Raw genomic sequence first — 27,587 nt, forward strand, 5'->3', positions numbered from 1 at the left:
CATGAGATTTGAGGCATAGAAAATTGAATGAGCCTTTTGTTTTAGTTGCCAGTTAATTCACCCTTTGTAGAAACTGCTTAATATATAAATTAAATAATTTTAATATTTCTTTTTCTTTTCTTTTGCTATCTTTTGTATCAGCATTAAAATGAGGGAAAGTTTTCTGCAAAGACAATATAACGTAACAGGTTTTATGTAAGGTATAAAACAAGCCTCTGGATAATTAAAGATGGAAATACTAGGAAAAATGATAAATGCCTTAAGATGCGGCTGTTATTTTAACTTTGTATCTGCAATACATAGCAAAATGGTAAAGGTAATTAAGAAACTTTCTAATGCAAATGCATTAAAGTAATCAATTGGATTACTTCACTTTGAATTTTATATTTTAGTTTTATTTATGTTTTGCTATGATTAATAAATGTATGTTTGAAATACTAGGAAAATCTAAGATTTGAATTATTGGAATTAGATAACCACCTAATATAGTAATCCTCTTTGGTTGTGAGGTCTTTTTTTTTTTTTTTTTTTTTTTTTTGAGACGGAGTCTCGCTGTGTCGCCCAGGTCGTGAGGTCTTTTAATAGAAACAAAATGTTAAAGGGAAGAGTGTTTTAAGCATAGGGAACATGATATGTGAAAGTCTTTAAGTAGCAAGGTCACAAAGAAGACCAACGTGGGTGTAGTATAGTAGATGAGAGGGAGTGTGGCAGGAGATGAGGTTCCAGAGGTAGGACTGAGATAGGGCAGTGGTTTTACAGAGAATGATAAGGAGTTTGAATCTGAGTCTCAGTATACAGGGAAGATATTTAAGAGATTTAAACATGGGAGTGACATGATTTACTTTATTTATTTTTATTTTTTTGAGATGGAGTCTTGTTCAGTCGCCCAGGCTGGAGTGCAGTGGCGCGATCTTGGCTCACTGCAAGCTCCGCCTCCCGGGTTCACGCCATTCTCCTGCCTCAGCCTCGTGAGTAGCTGGGACTACAGGCGCCCGCCCGGCTAAGTTTTTGTATTTTTAGTAGACATGGGGTTTCACCGTGTTAGCCAGGATGGTCTTGATATCCTGACCTTGTGATCCGCCCATCTCGGCCTCCCAAAGTGCTGGGATTACAGGTGTGAGCCACCGCGCCCGGCCGGATTTACTTTATGTATATAAAGATCATTCTGAGTGCTCTATGAGTAGCATGAGCGAGAATAGAAATGGAGAGAGCAATGGAAGAGGCCTTTTTTGAAGACTTTGCTAGTGATAGTGATAACCTGGACCACACTGATTACAGTGAAGATGGAGAGAAGTAAATTGAGAATATATTTGAAGATTGAAATGATATGATTTGTCAGAGGAATAGATTTAGAAGTTGTTGAAGAAGGGAAAAGAACCCAAGATGACTCCCAGGTTTCTAGTTGAAAGAACTAATTGGGTCATGCTGTTATTAAATATGATCAAGAAGAGGAGAAGATGAACAGGTTGGAGGTATAAACTAAAACTTACATTTTGAACTTTTAAAATTTAAGATGCTTATAATTATCCAGCATTAAAAGAGAGAGATGGACTGGCCAGAGATATATGTTTGAGAGTGGTTAGTATGGCACATAAAGCTAGAAAAAATGCATAAAATAACCTAGAAAGAGAGTGTGTGATAAAGAGCAGACAGAAAGATTTGTTAAGCTCTGAAGAATCCTTGTACTTATCCTGGGTCCTGAGATAAAAAGACTATGGTTCCTACTCTCAAATAGTTCATGGTTAAGTGGAAAAAAGAGACAAGCTGATAAGTAATTAAAAACAATTGTGTGGGGACTTCTGGTTTTCTTTTTGATAGGTGAAAGAGCATGAAAGTTGTCACTGCTATTCTCACAACAAGAAAAATGCTGATCTGAAAACCAACAACTTTTCTTAAATCCATCAGAAAATTGAGGTCACAGGGCAAATGAAGCCCTGAGTAGTGTAGAGAGAGGGGCAAATACAAAGAATAAGTTTACTGGGTGAAGAAACCACAGATTCTGTTAGGAAAACTTAAACTATAATTGATGAACTGCTGGAAGCTGAATGTGGACTAACTTAAAAGTTAAAACTTCCTGGGGTCCTAGCCCACAATTGTGGGAAGCCCCCACAATTTTGAGGTTTTACTTCTAGGAGTACCATGAAGCTCTGAAAGTGAAGATCAGAGAAAAGTCCCCTCATGCTTCCAGCTGGGGGAAGGGAAAGTAACCATTCTGAAATAGTCCAGGGGAGGAGGAACCATTTTGACATACTCCTAGAACTTTCTGTTCCCCACCTTGCCTCAAGAGAAACAACTTTACCAGAGGTGAATCAACATGAGAAAAGGAAAATAACTCCAGTCTTTAGATTTTCCGCCTCACCTAAGGGGGACAAGAAGCTGAGAGTCACTTTCAGAGTCACAGCCCAAGAGCACAGGTTCACTAAAACTGAAACCTATTCGTAGGAGTAGGTTTCTCTTCCAAGTGGCAACTCAGAGATTTAGGCTGCTGCTGTCTTGTAAGCCATCTGGAACACATAGCTTCCGGGGTTGCTACACCAGTGGAAGAGAGATAACGGAAAACTCACACTTAATTATGTAAGACAGAAGTGTCATAGGTCACTTTTGCTCACAGATTATTGCCTAAAACTTCTCACAAGGTACTATCCTCTATATAATGAGTTCTGGTAATACCTACAGTTAGTTTACATTTGATTCTTATTTATTGCAATGAGATAGAAATTTTAGGATGTCAAAAGATAAAGATTTGCCAGAAGAATAGTTACTGTAGCAAGGATTGCTCTGTCAACAAAATTTTTCTGGAAAGGAATTTTGAGGAAAGAGACTGTTTGCAAATGGGGTAGACATAGTTTTCAATGATAGAGGAAAGTGCATTCCAGAAAGCAAAGGGATGATCCTAATTTTATAGCAAATGTTCCTACCCATATTCTTAATCCAGTTTCTTTATGAAAATGGAGGATTCAAACTTGCTTCGTTCTCATTGGTTAACACAGCTCAGTTCTGACTGGTTGTTACAGCTGGGTTCTGATTAGTTGATATAGCTGAGCCCTGATTGGTTCGTTTAGATGAGCACAAAGTTCAGTAGAGGTGTGGGTTTTCTGGAAACTCAGAGTATGTGATGACTGCTACTTAGCAAATGGCAGCTTGGCTGTCTTTAAAATCTTTAAAATCTAGGCCCAGTTAGCCACTTGAGTTCCATCTTGAAGGATTAGCTCTTTCAGGTTCACATTTGCTCACAACTCCAATACAGCAGTTGCTTCTACCGTAACTGCTATAATGACTGAGATCAAGGTCTATTTTTTACAAGACTGAAGGTTAGCTTATAATGTGAAGAAAATTCAAATGTACAAGTGTCCTCAGGCAGGAAATTTGCTACTTGTAGTGTTTTAAGTAACAGCTATTAGGTTGGTGCAAAAGTAAATTACTTTCAATGCCAAAACTGCAATTACCTTGCACCAACCTAATATTAAGTTTTGTCAGTGAGATAACAGGGAGATTTTTGCCTTCTCTTAGATGGTAATGAAAGACTAATGGAGATAAAGAATGTGATAACACTGACAATATGTGAATGTATACACATATTCTGAGAAGCCTTTAGTTGATCACTAGGGATGCCAAAGCACACTAATAAATAAGATTAAAAGTAAACAAAATTATTTTAGAAAGGAGGAGCAAAGATACTAGAAAAGTTATAATCTTCTGTCTTGGGTGGAAGCTGTATGCTTTGGTTTGTCATTTGCTTGATCCAGGAGTCATTAGCTGTTTTTTTTCCAAAGATCATCTGCTTCTGGACCCCCAGTGGAGAAGATTTTCAAGCCCAGGGAAAATGGTGTGTATGTTTTTAGTTGTGAAACATGAATTCAAGGGTCAACGTTTTGGGGCTTTTAACTGAAGTACTAATTATTAGCATGACTTTTTACACTCTTTTCATTAAGTGTCCAGGACAGTTTTTCTCCCATGTCTCCTCCAGAGTGCTAAATCTGCAGATCTCAGGTCATGGAAAGTTGCTTAGAAGGATGTTTTGGAAAGACTGCTTTTACCTGTTGATGACAAGACTGAGTGCATCACGTGGTTTCTTTGCTTTGTCTACTCATCTTAGCTTGTAATGGCAGAATATAGGATCAAAGGTGAAATTTAAAAATATGTGGGGCAGTCCATTATTCATTCATAAGGAGAAAGCAGATGGGTCCCTAAAAATGTTTATCTTTTTGTTTTGAAGGCTAATGGTGATGGAAATTGAAGAGTCCTTGAGGATATTTAATTTTAATTTTAAAATTTCACTTATGATTTCTACTTTTTCTGAAGATTAAGAATGATATAGACAAAATATTGTTTTTGTAAGCTATGTGCTTCTTACGGTGCTTGACTGGTCAAATAAGTTGATATGGAGGCAGTCACAGTGGTGCCTGTGGGGACAGAGAAGGGAATGAGTGAAGAGGAGCAAGACTCTGGCACTACCACGGGCTGCAGGCTGCCTAGTGTAGAGAAAATGCTGGCCATCAACCCTGGCAAGATGCCTATCAGCCTTCTGCAGAAGTATGGGACCAGAATAGGGAAGGACACCTGTGTACGACCTTCTCAAAGCCGAGGGCCCACCAGCCTAATTTCACCTTCCGGGTCACACTGTTGGCAACACCAGCTGCACTGGTCAGGGCCCCAGCAAGAAGGCAGTCAGGCACAAGGCAGCTGAGGTGGCCTTCAAATACCTCAGAGTGGGGAGCATGTTGCAGCTAGCCCCGGAGGACAGCAGTTCTTTTTCTCCCCTAGACTCTTCACTGCTTGGGAACGCTCTGTTTTTTACTGCTGCAGCAGCTGCTACCCCAGTTTCATCTGTTGTCCTAACCAGGAGCACCCCATGGAAAAGCAGCCTCTGCTCCTCCCTTCAGCAGTCCGAGTGCATCCCTGTTGGTGCTCTTCCGGAACTGGTGGTGCAGAAAGGCTGGTGGTTGCTAGAGTACACAGTGACCCAGGAGTCCAGGCCAGATCACCATGAAGAATTCACCATGACCTGATGAATGGAGTGTTTCATTGAGATTGGCAGTGGCACTTCCAAGTGTCACATTAACAAGGTGTAATGCGGTGACCAAAATGCTGCTTCGAGTGCACACGTTTTCTCTGGATGCCTGGGATGGCAATGAGGTGGAGCCTGATGATGACTACTTCTCCACTGATGTGGGCTCCCGCCCGGATGGTCTTCGGAACCAGGGCCCAGGCTGCACCTGGGATTTTCTACGAAATTCATTGGAGAGAAGATCCTGTCCTTCTGCAGTTGCTCACTGGGCTCCTTAGGTGCCCTGGGCCTTGCCTGCTGCTGTGTCCTCTGTGAGCTCTCTGATGAGCAGGCCTTCCACGTCAGTTACCTGGATGTTGAGGAGCTGAGCCTAAGTAGACTCTGCCAATGTCTGGTGGAACTGTCCGTCCAGCCGGTGATGATGAGTGGGAATGAAATCAGGGGGCTGTCTACTAGGCCCGGAATAAATATGCTGCTTCGTAGATAAAACAAAAACAAAAACAAACAAACAAAGCTGATACGGAATTGTGAAATGGTAAAGGCAGTTCCTGGACATAGATGTGTTTCCAGGTCCAACATAGATAATCTTTAATCTGAATAATATAAAATTTACAGAATCTTTTTCATACCTTAGAATCATATTAAATGCTGTGTGGCTCAAGGCAGGGATAAGTAAAGAAACTTTTAAAATGACAAATGATAGGTTGCTCAGAAAAGGATATTTAGAAAAATTGATAAAAGCAGCAAAGTGCTTATTGCTAAGTAACATAAAACATACAATGGAGAGTGCACAGATTGAAAGTATAAAAAGTAGCACTGAGATCAAGAAGCAGAACATTAACAGCCCTCCAGGATTTCCTCATGCTCCCTTTCAGGGAGAACTGTTTCCCATCTCCAAGGGTAACTTTTATCCTTTAACCTAGCACCACTATTTTCTGTCCAGCACCATTATTTTGGCCTATTTTTATTTAGAGTTTACAGAAAGAATCATACAATGTATTCTATTGGTTCTGTATTGTTTTGCTCAATATAATGTTCGTGAGATTCAGCTATATAATTGCATGCAGTTGTATTTCATTCATTCTCAGTGCTGTGTGTCCTCCAGTATCTGAATATACTACATTTTATTGATCAGTTTTACTATTGATACGCATTTGGGTTTGTTTCTAATTTTTGCCTATTATGAATAGTGCTTCTGTATACATTCTGATGTCATTATTATTTTCCTATTAGTTTGGAGGAGAATTTTGGGGTTATTTGTGAAAGTAAAGTACTTCAGCTACTTCACAATACTTTAAAATATTAAAGCTAGTAACTCTCTAGTTACTAGCTTTAATTTCCCTAATTTCCCATTTAGTTGTTTGGTAATACTATAGATGCTGTTTTGTTTTGTTTTTGTTTTGTTTTTTTTTTGTTTTTTTTGCGAGACAGAGTCTTGCTCTGTCACCCAGGCTGGAGTGCAGTGGCGCAATATCAGCTCACTGCAACCTCCGCCTCCCTGGTACAATCAATTCTCCTGCCTCAGCCTCCCAAGTAGCTGGGACTACAGGCACATGCCCTCCACCCCTGGCTGATTTTTTTGTATTTTTAGTAGAGATGGGATTTCACTGTATTTCCCAGGCTGGTTTCGAACTTCTGAGCTCAGGCAATCTGCCTGCTTGGCCTCCCAAAGTGCTAGGATAACAGACGTGAGCCACCGCATGTAGCCTAGATGCTGTTTTTTGAGCATGCCTTACTATTTGATGTTTTGGTGCCTTTGCATCTGGCCTAGAAAGGGAGAAAAGGTGTGATATGATATGATTTGTTCTAAAATACAAATTTTGATATTTCACTTGTTATTTCTACTTTTTCTGAAGATTGAGAAAGACACAGAGAATGATATTGAGAATGATGTAGACCTGGGGTGTCCAATCTTTTGGCTTCCCTGGGCCACATTGGAAGAAGAATTAATTGTCTTGGGCCACACATAAAATACAGGAACACTAATGATAGCTGATGAGCTAAAAAAAAGTTTCCAAAAATCTTATAATGCTTTAAGAAAGTTTACAAATTTTTGTTGGACTGTATTCAAGGCTGTCCTAGGCCTCATGTGGCCTATGGGCTGCAGGTTAGACAAACTTCACATAGACAGAAGATGTTTTTGTATAAGCTATGTGCTGCTTATGGTAGTGATTTCTTCTAAAATACAAATCAGAGCATATCACTCTGCATCATATAGTAGTCGAAAGTTTACAGTTAATGACATCAATTGAGATTAAGTGCAACTAAGTTTACACAAATTGTAAAAAATGTAAAGAATGTTATCAGAGTTTTTTCTTTTTATGTTTTGTGTGAAAAACACATGTTATTATACCTAGGCAACAGTGGATAAAAGTGTTTTTGCTCTCCAATTTCTTTTTCAAAGAAGTACTTTTTTTGCTCAGACAGAAAGCAGTTATAGGTGGAATATTTATAATGAACTCAAAATGATTCTTGTATTTATCACCATATTTTTATTTTGGAATTGAGTTGATACTTTTCTTCAAGAAGCAAATTTCAGAGAAGCAATGAAACACCTTTTCCCTTTGGATTTAGGAAGGGTTTATCTATCTATCTATCTATCTATCTATCTATCTATCTATCTATCTATCTATCTATCTACAGTCATACAAATATAGTCATTCTCTAGTGTCAATAACAAGCTACAAATGTAATTTTTACATATTTTTAATCTCAGTCTCTAATATCAAGATTATTTTATTTTGTGAACGGAGTAATAATGTCAGCTCTGAAGATTCTGTATCTAGCGACTACATAAATTTTTCAGGAGGAGTCCAGGCACGGTTGCTCATGCCTGTAATCCTAGCACTTTGGGAGGCCAAGGTGGGCGAATCACGAGGTCAGGAGTTTCAGACCAGCCTGCCCAACATGGTGAAACCCCGTCTCTACTAAAAACACAAAAAATTAGCTGGGCATAGTGGCGCATACTGTAATCCAGCTACTCAGGAGGCTGAGGCAGGAGAATTGCTTGAATCTGGGAGGCAGAGATTGCAGTGAGCTGAGATTGCGCCACTGCACTCCAGCCTGGGCGACAGAGCGTGAGATTCTATCTCAAAAAAAAAATTTTTTTTATTTTTTATTTTTCTGGAGGGAAAGACTCTCTTAATTCCCTTTTCAATACAGTTTCAGTTATGGTGGCATCATGAAACAAAGACATTTGTATTAAAGATGTGTATTACAATAGAGAGAAATAAAAGGTATTCAATTAGGAAAAGGGGAAGTCAAATTGTCTCTGTTTGCAGGTGACATGATTGTATATTTAGAAAACCTCATTGTGTCAGCCCCAAATCTCCTTAAGCTGATAAGCAACTTCAGCAGAGTCTCAGGATACAAAATCAATGTGCAAAAATCACAAGCATTCTTATACACCAATAACAGACAAACAGAGAGCCAAATCATGAGTGAACTCCCATTCACAATTACTACCAAGAGAATAAAATACCTAGGAATCCAACTTAGAAGGGATGTGAAGGACCTCTTCAAGGAGAACTACAAACCACTGCTCAACGAAATAAAAGAGGACACAAAAAAATGGAAGAACATTCCATGCTCATGGATAGGAAGAATCAATATTGTGAAAATGGCCATATGGCCCAAGGTAATTTATAGATTCAGTGGTATCCCCATCAAGCTACCACTGACTTTCTTCACAGAATTGGAGAAAAACTACTTTAAAGTTCATATGGAACCAAAAAAGAGCCCACATAGCCAAGACAGTCCTAAGCAAAAAGAACAAAGCTGGAGGTATCACACTACCTGACTTCAAACTATACTACAAGGCTACAGTAACCAAAACAGCATGGTACTGGTACCAAAACAGGTATGTAGACCAATGGAACTGAAGACAGGCCTCAGAAATAACACCATACATCTACAACCATCTGATGTTTGACAAAGCTGACAAAAGCAATGGGGAAAGGATTCCCTATTTAATCAATGGTGCTGGGAAAACTGGCTAGCCATATGTAGAAAGCTGAAACTGGATCCTTTCCTTACACAGTATAAAAAATTAATTCAAGATGGATTAAAGACTTAAATGTAAGACCTAATACCATAAAAACCCTAGAAGAAAACCTAGGCAGTACCATCCAGGACATAGGCATGAGCAAAGACTTCATGACTAAAACACTGAAAGCAATGACAACAAAAGCCAAAATAGACAAATGGGATCTAATTATACTAAAGAGCTTCTGCACAGCAAAAGAAAGTATCATCAGAGTGAACAGGCAACCTACAGAATGGGAGAAAACCTTTGCGATCTACCCATCTGAGAAAGGGCTAATATCCAGAATCTACAGAGAACTTAAACAGATTTACAAGAAAAAAAAAAAACAAACTCATCAAAAAGTGGATGAAGGATATGAACAGACACTTCTCAAAATAAGACGTTTATCTGGCCAACAAACATATGAAAAAAAGCTCATCATCACTGGTCATTAGGGAAATGCAAATCAAAACCACAATGAGATACCATCTCACGCCAGTTAGAATGGCGATCATTAAAAAGTCAGGAAACAACAGATGTTGGAGAGGATGTGGAGAAATAGGAACACTTTTACACTGTCGGTGGGAGTGTAAATTAGTTCAACCATTGTGGAAGACAGTGTGGCAATTTCTCAAGCATCTAGAACTAGAAGTGCCATTTGACCCAGCAATCCTATTACTGGGTATATGCTTAAAGGATTATAAATCATGCTATTATAAAGACACAGGCACATGTATGTTTATTGCAGCACTGTTTACAATAGCAAAGACTTGGAACCAACCCAAATGTCCATCAGTGACAGACGGTATTAAGAAAATGTGGCACATATACACCATGGAATACTATGCAGCCATAAAAATGGATGAGTTTATGTCCTTTGCAGGGACGTGGATGGAGCTGGAAACCATCATTCTAAGCAAACTATCACAAGGACAGAAAACCAAATACTGCTTGTTCTCACTCATAGGTTAGAGTTGAACAGTGAGAACGCATGGACACAGGGCAGGGAACATCGCACACCGTGGCCTCTTGGAGGGCCTGGGAGAGGAATAGAATTAGGAGAAATACCTAATGTAAATGACAAGTCGATGGGTGCAGCAAACCAACGTGGCACGTGTATACCTATGGAACAAACCTGTACGTTTTGCATATGTACCCTAGAACTTAAAGTATAATAAAAAAATGTGTGTTAGAGATTCTTTCATAGTTGATAAGTGTGATTGGGTGTTTAATGCTCATTTGAGATGTTCCTCCCTCAAACCTTGGTATGATATTTTCACATTACCCATCTGGTGTTAAAAAAAGAAATGTGTGAAAGATAAAGGATTAATATTGATAAAGAGCTTCATGTGACTTCTGGCGTAAAGTCTCTTTTAGCCAGTAGTTCAGAAATGGTTTTGAGATATGCTGTGAGTCTAAAAAGAATGAATCAAATATCTGATATATTTGAGATAGGTTTGTAATCTTTCTCAGCATTGTCTTACTGATTTCTATAACTAGTGATGTTACAAACTTAATTGGATATTAGATAATATGGGGAATAATCCTTAGTATTCTACCCCACGCTGACTTTCCAGCTTCTTCTATTGTATTTTCCTCCCTGTTTTCCCCCCATGCATACCTTATTCCAAATGAGAATACTTTCAACTTCCTGAATTTTCCATTTGCTTTCATACTTTGCATATGAAAAAATGTAAGCCTGAAATTTATCGTTCATTTTATGCCTATCACAATTTTGCATGTCTTTCATGGCCAAAACGCTTAAAAACTAAAAAATATTTTTCTTCTATGAAGTTTTATCAACACCGTTCACAACTAATGCCTCTTTTCCTTGTGCTCCAGTAACATTTTTATTATATATTAATACTTATCTAGTACATGTTTCAGTTGACTTGTTAAAATAAAAACTTTAGACAAATTAAATTTAACAGAGTTTAATTGAGGAAAGAATGATTCCTGAATCAGGAATCCCCTAAATCAGAATAGGTTCAGAGAGACTTTGGCACTGCCACGTGGTCAGAGAGGATTTCTGGACAGGAAAAGGAAATGATGTGTAGAAAATTAAAATGAGGTACAGGAATAGCTAGATGTGTTAAAGTTCAGCATTTGCTATAGTTGAACAGTTGGCCACCTGTGGCCAACTGTTGGCTGAAACTCAGTGATTGGTACAAGAATAAGTTGCAGTCTGTTTATACATCTAGTTAGATTATGGTTCACTATGTACAGAGAAACCTTTAGACCATACTTATAATGAGGGCAGTTTTAGGCTAAGCTTAATTTAACAATTCCCTTCATTTGGTCAACCTGAGAGGTTGACGAAAACTTTATGCATTGACATCATTCTTTAATGATCATTCTTTAAGTACATGGTAAATGTATGTACTTGGTCTCAAATCTCACTAGAACATAACAGAACAGTGGGTTTTGTAAGTCCTTGTAAACAGGACTTTAACTTACTTTTTTGGTAAAAGATAGCCTAGAGGAGACTTCCTTATTATGCTGGAATGTCCTGTTTTCAAGAGAGAAAATAATTTCTGGTCTTTTTTTGGGGGGCTATCTGCGTCTTTAAAGTTTCAATTTGATTATGTCACATTTAGCATGAGTGACTCCATTTTGATTTGATCCGGTCTGGTCTGTTAAGGCCTAGTGTATGAGCTCAGTCCAAAACAATGACCTCCCATAATTTTGTTTAACTCACCCCTTTTGGTCAGGTTTTTACTTAGGTGAGAGTGTGACCAAAGCTTGGGTCATTAGCACTACTCTTAGTTACCATCATTTAGGGTTTCCAGTGACAGTATGTCATTCATAGGTTATGGTGTTCTCATAATCATGCATTTCTTTGAGTTTTTGTTGTTCTATTTGAAAAGAAACCATTTGACCTTCTATAGATGACTGTATGCAAACATTTAAAACTTTTGAGAAAATACAGTGCACCAGGGAGACTACTATTATGACTGTCAGGAGGATAATACCAAGAGTTTGGAGTATACCTTAGCCAGGATCCTCATGAACCAAACCAGCTAAAATCAAAGACCAAAGAATAAGCTAGATAAAGTATCTGTTTGTTTCAACCAAGCAACCTATTTGTTAATCCCCTACAACAGAATCTGTATAATACCTAATGTATGTATTATGTGCAACAAGAAGTGTCAGTAACTGCACAGATACTTCTCTGTTCAGCAGTAAGTTATAATTTTATATCTAGCATAACTTTAGCAAGATAACTTAAAGAAGCTTTTTGTGCAGCCATAGCCTTTGCAGTAGAATCTGCTGTAGAACCTGTTATAAGGAATACATTTTTAATAATTGCCTCATTTACTCCAAACTGTGTCAAAAGAGACCACCCATCTTCAATAGGGAAGGCCTTCTGGCAGTTTTCTCTTTAACTGATGATGTAGGTTAAGAGAGTGGACCACTGTTCTGTTTCTGACAGATTATGAAGCAACAAAGGTATCATTAAAATTTCTTGAACATGTTGTTTTTTATCTTTCATCTGTCAAAACATAGGTTGTCCATAAATAAGGTTGGCTGCAAAATCCCCCACGAATAAAAGCATACTTCATGAGTGCACACAAACCCCTTTTCCAGTTGTATTGTTCATAGAGGTATAAGCAAGGAAAATTTTAAGAAGTAAGAGTTTCATGATAGCAGAGAAGTCTTGATCTGTGATCTTGTGAAAGCTGTCTGCATCTGGAATGTCATCTGCTTCTAGGGATAAACTTCCATGGTTAGCTTTACCTTAAGGTCTCCAATGGGTGTATAGTTCCAAGAGTCTGTAGGGGCTCTTCTGAGTTGTGAGATTACAAGCTCAAGGTTCACAGTCCCACAGTTTTGTTGCAGTGTGGGTTGCAAGGGCAGTCTTTCCTTGATATTTCCAGAAGACCAGATCTTTGAGTTTTAGATCACCTGGGTTTTATTGTTTATGGTTTTCTTTGTTGGTAGACCACGACAAGCTTTCTTTAACCTGGTAAAAATACACTTTGGCATAATACGTTAAAGCCTGTTAGAGTTTAGTCATATTAGAGTTTAGGAGTGGAAGATACATGAGGTTCTATTATTAGGAGCATAGGCCTTCCAGTGACTATTTCATAGGGGATCAACTTATCTTTTCCTCTGGAACTTGATCTGATTGTTATCAATCTGCAATATCTTTGACCAAGGCAACCTAGTTGAATTAATTAGCTTTGTCTAATGTTATTATATTTGTAATATCTTATTTAACTATTTTACTTGTCCAGTGAAATAAGTACCTTTATCACTAGAGATTTTTCCAGGAATGTCCCATGAGGCAAATACATTTTCTGATAACCTTTTAGCTACTATTATAGGATTAGCCTTCTTGTATGAGAAAGCTTCTATATAACCAGAATATATGCACTGAAAACAACAATGGAATGAAATCTCTCTATGTTCAAATGGCCCATCAGGTAGCAGAAATATACCTGAAGTATATTTGTCACAAGTCATTTTGGTAATTTAGAAGAGTCACCACACCAGTATGTGAGTGTGTGCGTGTGTGCATGTATGTGCACGTGTGTGTATTCTATTTGGATCATTTTATCTCCTCCATGATGAGTCATGGAGTATTTATTTACTTATTTATTTAGAGATGGAGTCTTGCTCTGTCACCCAGGTTGGAGTGTGGTGGCACAGTCATAGCTCAGTGTAGCCTTGAACTCCCAGGCTCAAGCAATTCTCCCACCTAAGCCTCCTGAGAAGCTGAGATTACAGGTGGAAGCCATAATGCCCAGGTAGAGCTTTTAATAATGGAGGTTTAAGGACTTAAGAAGTACCAGGTGACTGTCCAGCCTCTCTCTGTGAGTCTACACTTAACATTGGATTTCCAAATCAAGTGTGTAGCATTGTTTTCTAGATGGATTATCATAGTTTATTAATCTGTGTTTTCATGCTGCCGATAAAGACATACCCAAGACTGGGTAATTTATAAAGGAAAGAGGTTTAATGGACTCATAGTTTGATGTGGCTGGGGAGGCCTCACAATCATGGTGGGAGGCAAAATTCACATCTTCCATGGTAGCAGGCAAAGAGAAAATGAGAGCCATGCACAAGTGTTTCCCCTTATAAAACCATCAGATCTCGTGAGACTTATTCATTACCAAGAGAAGTGTATGGGGGAACCCCCCCCCATGATTCAGTTGTCTTTCCCTGGGTTCCTCCCAAAACATGTGGGAATTGTGAGAGCTACAATTCAAGATGAGATTTGGGTGGGGACATAGCCATACCATATTATTTCATCCCTGACCACTTTCAAATCTCATGTCCTCATATGTCAAAATCAATCATGCCTTCGCAACAGTCACTCAAAGTCTTAACTCATTTCACCATTAACTCAGAAGTCCGCAGTCCGAAATCTCATTTGAGACAAGGCAAGTCCCTTCCACCTATGAACCTGTAAAATCAAAAGTAAGTTATTACTTCCTAGATACAATGGGGGTATAGGCATTTGATAAATACAACCATTCCCAATGGGAGAAATTGGCCAAAACACGGGGGCTACAGGCCCCATGCAAGTCTGAAATCCAGTGGGACAGTAAAATCTTAAAGCTCCAAAATGATTTCCATTGACTCCATGTGGCTCACATCCAGGTCACACTGATGCAAGAGGTGGGTTCCCATAGTCTTGGACAACTCTGCTCTGTGGCTTTGCAGGGTACAGACCCCCTTCTGGCTGCTTTCGTGGGCTGGCATTGAGTGCCTGTGGCTTTTCCAGGTGCACGGTGCAAAGCTGTCAGTGGATCTACCATTCTGGAGTCTGGAGGATGGTGGCCCTCTTCTCACAGCTCCACTAGGCAGTGCCCCAGTGAGGACTCTGTGTGGGAGCTCCAACCCCACATTTTCCTTCTGCATTGCTATAGTAGAGGTTCTTTATGAAGGCCCTGCTCCTGCAGTAAACTTCTGCCTGGACATCTAGGCATTTCCATACATTCTCTGAAATCTAGGCAGAGGTTCCCAAACCTCAATTTGTGACTTCTGTAAACCCTCAGGCTCAACACCAGGTGGAAGCTGTCAAGGCTTTGGGCTTGCACCCCCTGAAGCCATAGCCCAAGCTGTATCTTGGCCCTTTTTAACCATGGCTAGAGCAGCTGGGATGCAGGGCCCAAAGTCCCTAGGCTGCATACAGCCTGGGCCCAGCCCGCAAAACCATTTTTCCCTCCTAGACCTCTAGACCTGTGATGGGAGGGGCTGCTGCAAAAGTCTCTGACATGCTCTGGAGCTATTTTCCCCATTGTCTTGGCAATTAACATTTGGCCCCTTGTTACTTAAGCAGATTTCTGCATCTGGCTTGAATTTCTCCTTAGAAAATGGGTTTTTCTTTTCTGTTGCATCATCAGGCTGCAAATTTTCTGAACTTTTATGCTGTGTCCCTTTTAAAACTGAATATTTTTAACAGCACCCAAGTCACCTCTTGAATACTTTGCTGCTTAGAAATTTCTTCTGCCAGGTACCCTAAATCATCCCTCTCAAGTTCAAAGTTCCACAAACCTCTAGGGCAGGGACAAAATGTTGCCGGTCTCTTTGCTAAGAAATAAGAGTCAGCTTTGCTCCACTTCCCAACAAGTTACTTATCTCCATCTGAGACTACCTCACCCTGGATTTCATTGTCTATATCATTATCAGCATTTTGGTCAAAGCCATTCAACAAGTCTCCAGGAAGTTCCAAACTTTCCCACATTTTGCTGTCTTCTTCTGAGCCCTCCAGACTGTTCCAAACCTCTGGCTTGTTATCCAGTTCCAAAGTTGCTTCCACATTTTCAGGTACCTTTACAGTAGCACCCCACTCTAATGGTAACTGTTTGCTGCATTAGTCCATTTTCATGCTGTTGATATTGACATGCTTGATATTGGGTAATTTATAAAGGAAAGAGGTTTAATGGACTCATGGTTCCACATGGCTGGGGATGTCTCACAATCATGGTGGGAGGCAAAGGCACATCTTACATGGTGGCAGGCAAAGACAGAAAGAGAGCCAAGCAAAAGGGGTTTCCCCTTATAAAACTATCAGATCTTGTGAGTCTTATTCACTACCATGGGAATAGTAGGGGGGAAACCGCCCTCATGATTCAGTTATCTCCCACCGGGTCCCTCCCAAAACGTGGGAATTATGGGAGCTACAGTTTCAAGATAAGATTTGGGTGTGGACACAGCCAAAGCATATCACATTGGTAATTTGACTTGGATCATAGAGTTCATTCGAATAGCACTTCTTAATAATTTCAGTGCTGGCTGATTTATTATGAAAATCTGGCAAAGTATTTTCTTGGTATTCAATTAATTATTGTCCTCCTTGGGTTAGCAGTTTTATAAATCAGTTAGTCTTTTCATTGGAGTGCTAGGAATCCTTACTTAGTCCAAATGATATGATCCTAAAGTCATCAGAAACCTGTATTCAAAGGTGCTTCTTATGGTCCTTTCTACCCTTTCCATGAACTTCCTTGAAGACACAACATTTTAGGATTTTATTTGCTTGTAAAGAGTTGTTTTAAAATGTATCAGAATTAAGCACTTAACTGGGACAGGAATTAATATGATCATGGTCAAAGACACAAGTGAGAAGAAAATTTGGTTATTTCTGTGGCCTATAATAACTTAACATAGTAACTATAGTTATGACTGATTTCCTACCAAGATATAACAGGATTTTAGGAATCTCATACAATTTTGGAACGTATATTAATAACATATTCATAACATAACTCAAAGAGGGTAAAACATTTCTTATTTGACAGTGCTTCCCATAGACCTTTTTTTTTTGGTTAGACGGAGTCTTGCTTTGTCACCCAGGTTGGAGTGCAGTGGCATCATCTCCACTCACTGCAAGCTCCACTTCCCAGGTTCATGCCATTCTCCTGCCTCAGCCTCCCAAGTAGCTGGCACTACAGGTGCCCGCCACCATGCACAGCTAATTTTTTTATTTTTAGTAGAGATGGTGTTTCACCGCTTTGGCCAGGATGGTCTCGATCTCCTGACCTCGTGATCTGCCTGCCTCGGCCTCCCAAAGTGCTGGGATTACAGGCGTGAGCCACTGCACCCAGCTTCCATATGCTTTAATATACCAAATAAGCCTGTTCATCTTTCTCTTGAATGTTTCGGGGTCCCTCTGTAGCATTCCAAAGTAGTTTGAGGTCACAAAAAGACAACTTTTAATTTGAAGTTTGATTTGGGGAAGCATATCAAATATGTCAAAGATTTAAAACAATTAAAATAGGATCACTAGTCATTGTAAATAGTATTTATTTAGCCAAAGGATAAATAAAAGGTTTTAAAAAGCAAAAATCTGTTTTCAGTTTTCCAAACAATCTGGAGACCTAATGAAGACAATATGGGACAGTATCTGTGTCTGCCTTTCTCTTCTATTGTTTTTTTTTTCCCACAGTTTACTCAAATGTTGAACAGAAATTTATCTACTATCTCTTATTAATATTATATGAAAATCTTGTTCAAAATAGAAAACCAAATGTTACTTATTAACAAATAATAATATTATCAATTGTATTAGGCCATTCTTGCATTGCTATAAATAAATACCATTGATTGGGTAATTTATAAATAAGAGAGTTTTAATTGGCTCACAGTTCTGCAGGCTTTAAAGTAAACATGGTGCTGGCATCTGCTTGGGCTTTTAGGGAGGCTCCAGGAAGCTTACAGTCACAGTTCAAGGTGAAGGGGGAGCAGGCCATTGCAGGAGCATGGCTAGAACAGGAAGAAGAGAGGGTGGTGGGGAGAAGTGCCACACATTTTTTAAAGATAACCAGAGTTAGTGAGAACTCACTCACTATAGTGAAGATAGCACCAAGACATGAGGGATCCAGCCCCATGACCCAAACACTTTATACTAGGCCTCACCTCCAGCACTGGGGATTACACTTCTACATGAGATTTGGGTAAGGACAAATATCCAAACTATATCATTCCATCCCTTGTCCCTCCCAAATCTCATTTCCTTCTCACATGGCTAAATACAATCATGCCTTCACAACAGCCCCCCCAACATTGTAACTTGTTCTATTGTTTAAAGTCCAAAGTCCAAAGTTTCATCTGAGACAAGGCCAGTCTCTTTTACCTATGAGCCTGTAAAATCAAACAAGTTATCTACTCCCACAATACAAGTGGGGTATAGGAATTGGGTAAACATTTTATCCCAAAAGGTAGAAATTGGCCAAAAGAAAGGGGCTCCAGGCCTTATGTAAGTTTGAAACCAAGCCGGGCAGTCATTAATTCTTAAAGCTCCAAGAAATCTCCTTTGACTCCATGTCCTGCATGCAGGACACACTGCTACATGAGGTGGGCTCCTATGGCCTTGGGCAGCTCCACCCCTGTGGCTTTGCTGGGTACTGTCCCTGTAGCTACCCTCATAAGTTATTGAGTGCCTGCAGCTTTTCCACATGCAAGATTCAAGCTCCCACTGGATCTGCCGTTCTGGAATTTGGAGGATGGTGGTCCCTTTCTCACAACTCTACTAGGCAGTGCCCCAGTGGGGATTCTGTGTGGAAGCTCTAACCCCACATTTCTCCTCTGCACTCTCCTACTAGAGATTCTCCGTGAGGGCTCCACTCTTACGAGGTTTCTGCCTGGACACCTGTGCTTTTTCATACATCCTCTCAAATCTAGGAGGAGGCTGCCAAGATTGCACTCTGTGCCTGCAATCTTATGTGGAAGCTGCCAAGGCTCATGGCTTGCGTTCTTCAAAGTGTCAGCTCAAGCTGTGGAGCAGCCAGCGTGCCAGGTGCCATGTCTTGAGGTGCCGCAGGGTAGTGGTTTCTGTTCTCCTAGGCCTCAGTGCCGGTGATAGGAGGGCCTGCTGTGAAGGTTTCTGAACTCCATCAAGGTTTTTTCTCCATTGTCTTGAATATTAGCAGGTGGCTCTCATTTAGTAATATAAATATCTCTAGTAAATTGTTGCTTCACAATCAGCTTGAATTCCTCTTCCAAAGAAGCTTTTCCTTTGCCACATGGCCAGGCTGCAGATTTTCCAAACGTTTAGGTTCTGTTTCCTTTGAAATATAAGTGTTGACTTTAGATTATTCTTTGGTCCCACATGTGAGTATAGGTTGTTAGAAGCAGGGAGGCCACATCTTGAACTTTTTGCTGCTTAGAAATTTCTTCCTTCCGATACCCTAGGTCATCACTCTGAAGTTCAAACTTCCACAGGTCCCTAGGACATGAACAGAATGCAGCTAAACTCTGTGCTTAGGCATAACATGTGTGACATTTATTCCAGCTCCCAGTAAGGTTCTCATTTCCATCTGAGACCTTGCCAACCTTGATTTTAGTGTCCATACCACTGTCAGCATTTTGGTCACAACTGTTTAATCAGTCCCTAAGAAGTTCCAAACTTTCCCTCATCTTCCTGTCTTATTTTGAGCCCTCCAAACTCTTCCAACATCTGCCCATTACCCAGTTCCCAAGTTGCTTCCTCATTTTCAGGTATCTTTATAGCAATGCCCTATTCCTTGGTACTATCCATATAGAAGTTAATATTGCTAAAATCTTGTAAACAAATCCATCCAATCTCGGTCAGCTTTCGACCACACAAGATTTTCATAAACCTTTTATATCTCTTAGAAATATTTAAGTCTTTTTATGTTTAATTTTTAAAATATATCTATATCATTTTTACTCTTTTAATTTGAAGCAACCTTTAAGTAACTTCTAGATGGGCAGAATTGATTTTCTCAACAAACGCATATTTTTATCCCTCTACAACTTTTCTCACTAAAAACATATCTTACTTTTTTTATACACTCTGTATACAGAATTGTTTTTCCTATATAGTAGTTATAGTTACACACATTAACTATAATTTTAACTCTGAGTAACCCTAGTTTTTAGTGAAGACCTAGCGTAAGTAATTTTGAACTGTTTTATATCAGCATTTGCAGATGAAAATGATTTTATGATTTTTAGAATTATGTTTTCTCAAATTTTTGTTTATTAATTGATTTAAATGTTTAGCATTTTTATGTAACATAAAAATAAGATGCCAAAGCATATGACCTTGAATTTATGTTTAATAATTAATGTTTCAGTATTTTAATCTACTTACAAATGAATCATTTTTTGATTATTTGTTACTTAATTTAATATAACATGATTTGAAGATTTTAAGTTACTGAAAAGATTAAATGATTTTCCTGCCTCAGCCTCCTGAGTAGCGGGGATTACAGGCACCCGCCACCATGCCCGGATAATTTTTTGTATTTTTAGTAGAGATGGGGTTTCATTATCTTGGCCTGGCTGGTCTTGAACTCCTGACCTCAAGTGATCTGCCCGCTTTGGCCTCCCAAAGTGCTAGGATTACAGATATGAGCCACCAGACCTGGTCCTGAAAAGAATTTTGAAATGTGACCCTCTCTAAAGTCTTTCCTAGTAGTCCTGGGTCTTAGGTAGCCACATGGCATCCTGGATGGCTATGAAGGCCAGGGCCCATCTGGGTCCTGAATTTACATATTAGGCATAGAACTCAGAAGAGAAGACAGCTGTGAAGGTGATTCCTGTTCCATGTAACCCTTTGCAGAATGGCTAGGAGGCAAAAGTGGACCAGGGAGGAAGGGGCCATAATGGGCTTGACTCGGCCCTGCAGCTGGTGGTCGAAGTACTTGAGGACATATCTTCAGGTCCTACCTTGAATGCCTGTCCAGATCCCAGAACCTAGAGGCTTGAAACATAAACATAAGTTCACTGTCAAATTAAACAAGTATTAAAAATATTAAGGAAGCACCTGTTTTATGACCTTAAAACATGTAACAGAGATAGCATAAGCCTGTCTGACCAGTACACACAGGCAGAGATTACCGAATTATATTTAACTGACAATTTTGAAGCCAATTTTGAAGACAATTAAAGTTGTTTTACCAACAGTTTTACAACTACTTTTATTTACCAAGTATTAGCACATGCACATAACACATATAGACTTACAGACATACACTCAGACAAAAGCATATCTTTTAGCTTTTATAAAGAATTCTGGTTTGTGGACTTTTAAATAGTTTTTCTTTTCCCTATTTACTCTATCAGTCTTCCAATTACCTGTTTTTTTTTTTTTTTTTTTTGTCCTAAGCAATTATTAGTTAAGCAACAATTTGTCTTTTAAAGTGATGACTCTTAGGTGGAAAAAAGGTAGAAAATTTATATGTGAAAAGCACAGAGCTGAGACTTTAGGCCTAAATATTGTATCTCCATTTATTCAAACCAAGGAAAAAAGGTACATAAAGACCCATTTAAGACAAAATGGCCAGAAAACTACCTTAAACAAAGGTAAGACTTGTTATGTAAATTTAAAACAATGGTAAGAGTTTTTAGTGACCCAGTCTTCCCTTTCATACACCCTTGCAAATGGAAATTTCCTTATGAGATGTAAACTTTTTTTGCAAAAGGGTTTTTAATATAGACTGCTAAATGCCAGAAAGGTATATTTTCAAAACAATTTAGTTCAATAGGTGGTCTTTTAAACTAAGCTATTGTTTCTTAGCTAAAATTACTGAGCTCAGGGTAGAGCCCCTCAAGTAATAGGGCAAAGAAAACCTTTATGCCTGGATTTAGCATTTATAGCTCTTAAAAAGAAGCAAGTCTGCTTTACCTTAGGGCCTACCTTTTATAAACACTTTATCCAGAATAACTTTCTTTTTCCCTTGAGAACAGGATAGTAATTAAGCCAAAAGTTAACAGGTTCAATTCTTATTAACAATTAGTTGCTAAGCTTTTTATTTGCCTTTTAAACAGTCTTTTTTTTTTTTTTTTTAATAAAGAGGGAATAACAATATTGAAATATTTTTAGAAGCTTCTGCATATCAATAGGCATATCTGGGTAAGCCTAATTCAGGAGCCCTCATTTTAAAATATACTTCTTGGCTGGGCATGGTGGCTTACACCTGTGATCCCAGCACATTGGGAGGCCAAGGCGGGTGGATCACTTGAGGTCAAGAGTTCAAGAGTAGCCTGGCCAACATGGTGAAACCCTGTCTCTACTAAAAATTCAAAAAAGTAGCTGGACATGGTGGTGCATATTTGTAATTTCAGTTACACAAGAGCCTGAGTTAGGAGAGTAGCTTGAACCCAGGAGGCAGAGGTTGCAGGGAGCTGAGATTGTGCCACTCCACTCCAGCCTGGGTGAGAGTAAGACTCCGTCTTAAAAATAAATAAAATATACTTTTTAAAGTGTAGTGTTGTTCATTTGGAAAGTTTCAGTGTAATTTTAAATTACCTTTAGTAAGATTTTGCCATTTCTCCAAGTGTTTCCTGCTTTTGGGGCTTAATAGTTATACATGTAAATGTAGGTATAGTTGGAAGTTGGTGTTCTCAGTTCTTTAGAAATTAGGATTCCATTTGCACATGGAATCTTGGCTTTGCCTCTCAGATCCCCTTGATCAACTTGGCCAATGATTTTTTCCACTTAAGTATGTAAAAAAAAAAGAAACAAAGGGGATGATACACAAAAATCTTTGAGAACTCCTGAAAGCTGGGGTTCACATCCCCTGCCATATTGCCATTTACTGCCAGTTTCTACCTGACCTAGTCAGACACCTTAGGCCTCTAACTGGATTCAAGCCAGATAATTATCAGATAGAGTGTGATCTGGGACCCAGTTTAGTTTCTGTCATGACTTCTGAACCCAGTTCAGATAAAAAATTTGCTCAAACAAACTTAGATAGCTCAAAACAGAAATCCATGGATTTCAAGAATCCAAGAGAGAACTTACCCATAGTCCCCAGTTTCTGTGAGAGCAATGGACACAATGGCCAAGCAGGTACTTTGCTCGGTTACTCAGTGCTCTTGGGGCTCACTAGAAACTCTATTTTGGTTCCCACTTCTGATACCATGTGTTAAAATTTAAAATTTTGGACAAATTAAATTTAACAGTTTAATTGAGCAAAGAATGATTTGTGACTCAGGTAGCCCCCCAACCAGAACAGAGTCAGAGAGACTCCAGTGCTTCTGTGTGGTTGGAAAAGATTTTTGGACAAAAAAAAGAAGTGACATACAAAAATATAGAAGGGATGTATAGAAGGAGCTGAATTAGTTACGGTTAGGTGCTTGCCTTATTTATTCTGTATGTATGTGTGTATGTATGTATTTATCTATCTATGCTTCACTGAAACTCAGTGATAGTTACAAGAGTAAGTTACAGTCTGTTTATACATCCATTTAGGTAACAGTTCACTATGTAACTGTACTCCAGACAAATGTATGACGAAACCCTTAGGGCAAACTTATAAGGAGGCAGCTGTAGGCTAACCTTAATTTAATAGACTTAATTATATTTGTTTCCATGTCTGTCTCCTATCTATGCATGTCCTTATCTATCTTATTTTACTGATGACAAGAACAGGGTAATATTCAGCTTTATATTTTTCTCTATCATGTATCAAATAGTATATACACAATACATATTTGTTTATTCATTATTAATGTAAACATTCAGTAAATATTTATTGAGAACTTGACTGTGAGCCATGTATTATGCTAGTCACTGGGATAAAATGGAAAGCAAAAACAAAGCAATTCTCATGACTTTTCTAATTAGAGAGGTAGAGATTAATGAGATAATTACATACATGAACAAAAGGTGCAACTGCAGTAAATGTCATATAATACAGTGCTTTGACAATATTTAACAGAGGGATTTGACCTAGTCAGTGATGTTAAGGAATACCTCTCCAAGGAAGTGATATTGAAGTGCATGAGAATAAGGAGGAGTATGGAAGTATGGTTATATTAACTTCATGACATTGTTAGAGAACTTGCTTTTTCTTTCTTTCTGAAACAACATATAGAACGTGGAAATATTTCTTAGAGGTCCTTAATCTGTTTTGTATATGAATCCGTTTGACAGCCTGGTGAAGCCTATTGACTCTTTCTCAAAATGTTTTTAAATGCACAGAAGATAATACATGCAATTAAAAATGAAATCAATTCAATTGAGATACCAATCTATTCATGGACTATCTGGGGGTGGATCACAAGTTAAGATAGAAAAATTTGAGTTAAAAGAATCACCTGTAATCCATACAGGTGGTTACTGTTTTTTTGAGGATTGGCAATAAATGCAGGTAGATGTTTTTAGGTGGTAAGACTCAACACTGTGAAGATGTCAATTATCCTAAAAGTAATCTATAAATACAATGCAATTTTAATAAAAATCCCTCTAGGATTTCCAAGAAAGTTGGATAAAAGTGTTATAATATTTATATGGAGGAACTGATTTTACAAATAGTAAGTTTCCATGAAGAAGACCAGAGGCAAACCCATTTTACCAGATAGCAAAGCAAGTTACAAAGCCAGAATACTATATATCCTGAAATATATGGATTCTCCCCTTCCCCTGAAACCATCCCTCTAGTAAAAGGAAACTGCTCGATTTGATCCCTCATAAATCTTATCTTATGAGGAGCTCTTAATTTCTTTATTTTGAACTACAGAGAACTGCTTGGAGAGAACATATTATCCTGAAAGGACCTCAGACAAATCTAGTTTTGTATACCTAGGCCTATAGAGAAACAAGAAATTTAACATCAATCAAGAAATTCACAGTGGTATGACCTCACAGTAGCAAGTGTTGGAAATCCTAGTAAACAAACTTTTTAAAAGATTACTTTAAAAAGGAGTAATATAGGTAGTTAACTTTTGGAGAATATGAAAACACACTTATAATATGAATAGGGAAACAACAACAACAGAACTATGTGGCTGGTAAAAAAATTTCCAGGAACAACAGTAAACATGAATTGAAAAAGTTTCATTATTTCACAGAACTCAGAAGTGAAAAAATGTTTACTTTAGAAAATACTGATTTCATTGAGTTTCCTTAGTGATGAGGCAGACTTTGATATAGAAGATATACATGAAAAATTTAGATACAATAACTTTATGAGATAAGAAAGTAGAAAAAACTTTCTAAATTTATGTTTATTTAAATATTTATTTGTAATAAAAGTTTTAAACTAATTTTATGATTATATCTTTGCCTCTTTTATCTGCATCAAGAATTTGCAAAATATGACCTGTAGACCAAAATCCTGCCTGCTGTCTGCTTTTGTAAATAGCATTTTATTGGAATATAGTCAAACTCATGTTTTAATATTATTAATGGTTACCTTTGCATCCCAGTGGCAGAGTTGAGTAGCGACAGAGACTGTATGGACCACAAGGCCTAAATTACCTACTATCTGGTGCTTTACAGAAAATGTTTGTTGACTTCTGATCTACATCACTAGAAAGTTATATATTTGAATTTATATATTTAAGATTTTTTTCATCTTTAATTTTATTTAGAGTTTGGTTGTTATTATCTTGTTCTTGAGTAAAAGCAGACACAAACACCATTGAAACAGAATGCAGAGTTCATAAACAGACCTATGCATATATGGGAACTTAGTATACAATAGATTGAGATCACAAATCAGTGGAAGAAAGGACAAACTAGCTAGTATATGATGCTTGGAATTTAGAGTCTCTATATGGAGAAGATTGACATTAAATCCCTGCAACACAGCACATATAAAAATAAACTTCAGATTGATTAAAAGTCTAAATATGACTGGTAAAATTATAAAGCTACTAGAAGAAACCACAGAAATTTTTGGTGCCTGACTTAGGGTTAGGTAAGGTTGTTCTGTTCTGTTTATTTTGTTTTATATAGCCAGCCACCAAAGCCACAAATGATGAAGGGAGAAATTGCTGTATTTGACTACCTCAAAATTAAAGGTTTCTGTTTAACAAAATTAACAGTCTGAGAGAAGAAATTTCCTATGTTCAACTATGTATATATAGGCTATATAGTATATACTCCCTGCATATCAAGAATAATAATACAGGAAATCCAATCCAGTAAAGGTTATGAATAGGCAGTTCATAGGAAGGGCAGTCAAACTGGCTGGATTTCACGGAAATCAGAAAACTATGAACTAAAAAATGGGACATCAATTAATACCCATCAAATCAGCAAAAATTTTAAAAGTTGAATAATAATCACACATTGGCAAGGATGAGAGAAAACTAGAGTATTTATACTTTGCTTGCAGGTGTACTAACAGGGTTAATCCATTTGGAAGAGCAGTTTAAAAGTATCTAGTGAACATTAGTATGTACATCATATTTCTGCATAAATGCCCTAGAGAAAACTTTATATGCACTTAACAAATATGGCATAGATATATTAAAGAGTAATGAATTATAAGGGCCAGCTTAAAGAAATGGATGAATAAAATGTGATTATCCAAACGGAAACATTATACAGCCATTAAAATGCATGAACTAGATGCAGCAGCTATAGGGGTAAAGAGCACGAACTCTTGGAACAACACTAAATTTGGATTTGGCTTTTACAGTTTACCAGCTGTTTAACTATGAGCCACATAACTTGTCTGTAGAATAGGGACAATAATATGAATAACGATAATACTATCTGTTTACCTGATACATAATAAGTACCATGCATATTAGCTATGGCTTATCTATTTAGATTTTAATATAAAAATGTAAAATTGAGTGACAGAAATAGATGGAAATAAGTAAATGGCACATGCCATCTATGCAAATATACAAGACTGGTTTCCTCAGGGAAGGGAGATCAAACTGGGGAAGGGAAAATAGTTAAATAGAAAAAGAGCCAAGCATGGACCAGTGCTACCAAGGGTATGATCAATTATATTATGGATACCTAAGGTTTTAAAAAAGAGAATTTAAAAAAGTGTACATAGCAATCCATTCATTCATTCTAGACAGAGGCAAGAGCATGTATAAAATACAGACTAAAATGGGATGAAAGAAAAAGGATGGAAAGAAAGACTTTAGCAGAAGGTGGGAAAAGAAACTGCAAAAAAATGAAGTTAAAGATGTGTATAGTATATGCAAGGTTTTGTAGGTCCTCATAAGATTTTTCTTCCTAAGAACAATTAGCAGTGAGAGAAGAATAACTCTTTTTTTAAGTAGAGATAATTTTTTTCTGTAGTGTACAGAGTAGATTGAAGGGAAGAAGCATGGATGTGAGTAGCATAACTAGGAGACTGTTCTCTGGATTAGGTGGAATTGATGTTAGCAAGACCTATAGTATTGGCAGCATATAATGGAGAGAAGTGGAAGGATTCAAAGCACGTGTAGGATGTAAAATTGAAAGGACTTACTGGTAGATAAATTATGCATTTGAGGGAGAGACACAATTCCAGAATCATTCTAGATTTCAGGCCTGTATAATTGAATGGTGGCACCATTTACTGATACAGGGAACAATGTTCAGGACTTTATGCTGCTTCCACTCTAACAGAAAACTGAAGGCGAGTGGGCAGGTGTGAAGAGATCACATGGTTAAAGAGGAAGCAAGAGAGTAAAACGAAGGAAGCCAGAGTCTTTTTGACAACTCACTCTTGTGAGAACTAATCCATTTTAGTGCAAGAATTCACTCACCCCCAAGGAAGAGCATTAATCTGTTCATGAGGTGTCTGTCCCATAACCCAAACGACTCCTAGGCCGCACCTGCCAACACTGCCACATTGGGAATCAAGTTCAACATGAGTTTTGGCAGGGACATTCGACCCA

The 27,587-nt window shown here is 38.1% G+C and overlaps 1 protein-coding gene, 1 non-coding gene and 1 pseudogene across 27 annotated transcripts in view; all 3 read left to right on the plus strand.

Annotated features, from left to right (window-relative positions):
- Positions 1 to 27,587, plus strand: part of RIMS2 (regulating synaptic membrane exocytosis 2) — a 753,111-nt gene that overhangs the window by 141,197 nt on the left and 584,327 nt on the right. The window lies entirely within an intron of this gene.
- On the plus strand, positions 4,386 to 5,585 carry LOC135964793 (RISC-loading complex subunit TARBP2 pseudogene; annotated as a pseudogene).
- LOC123575424 (small nucleolar RNA U13) lies at positions 10,228 to 10,327 on the plus strand. The gene has a single exon (XR_006700711.1). It is a non-coding gene; the product is annotated as a small nucleolar RNA U13 (small nucleolar RNA).

The sequence above is a fragment of the Macaca fascicularis genome, chromosome 8, assembly GCF_037993035.2.
Source record: "Macaca fascicularis isolate 582-1 chromosome 8, T2T-MFA8v1.1".
NCBI classification, from domain to species: domain Eukaryota; kingdom Metazoa; phylum Chordata; class Mammalia; order Primates; family Cercopithecidae; genus Macaca; species Macaca fascicularis.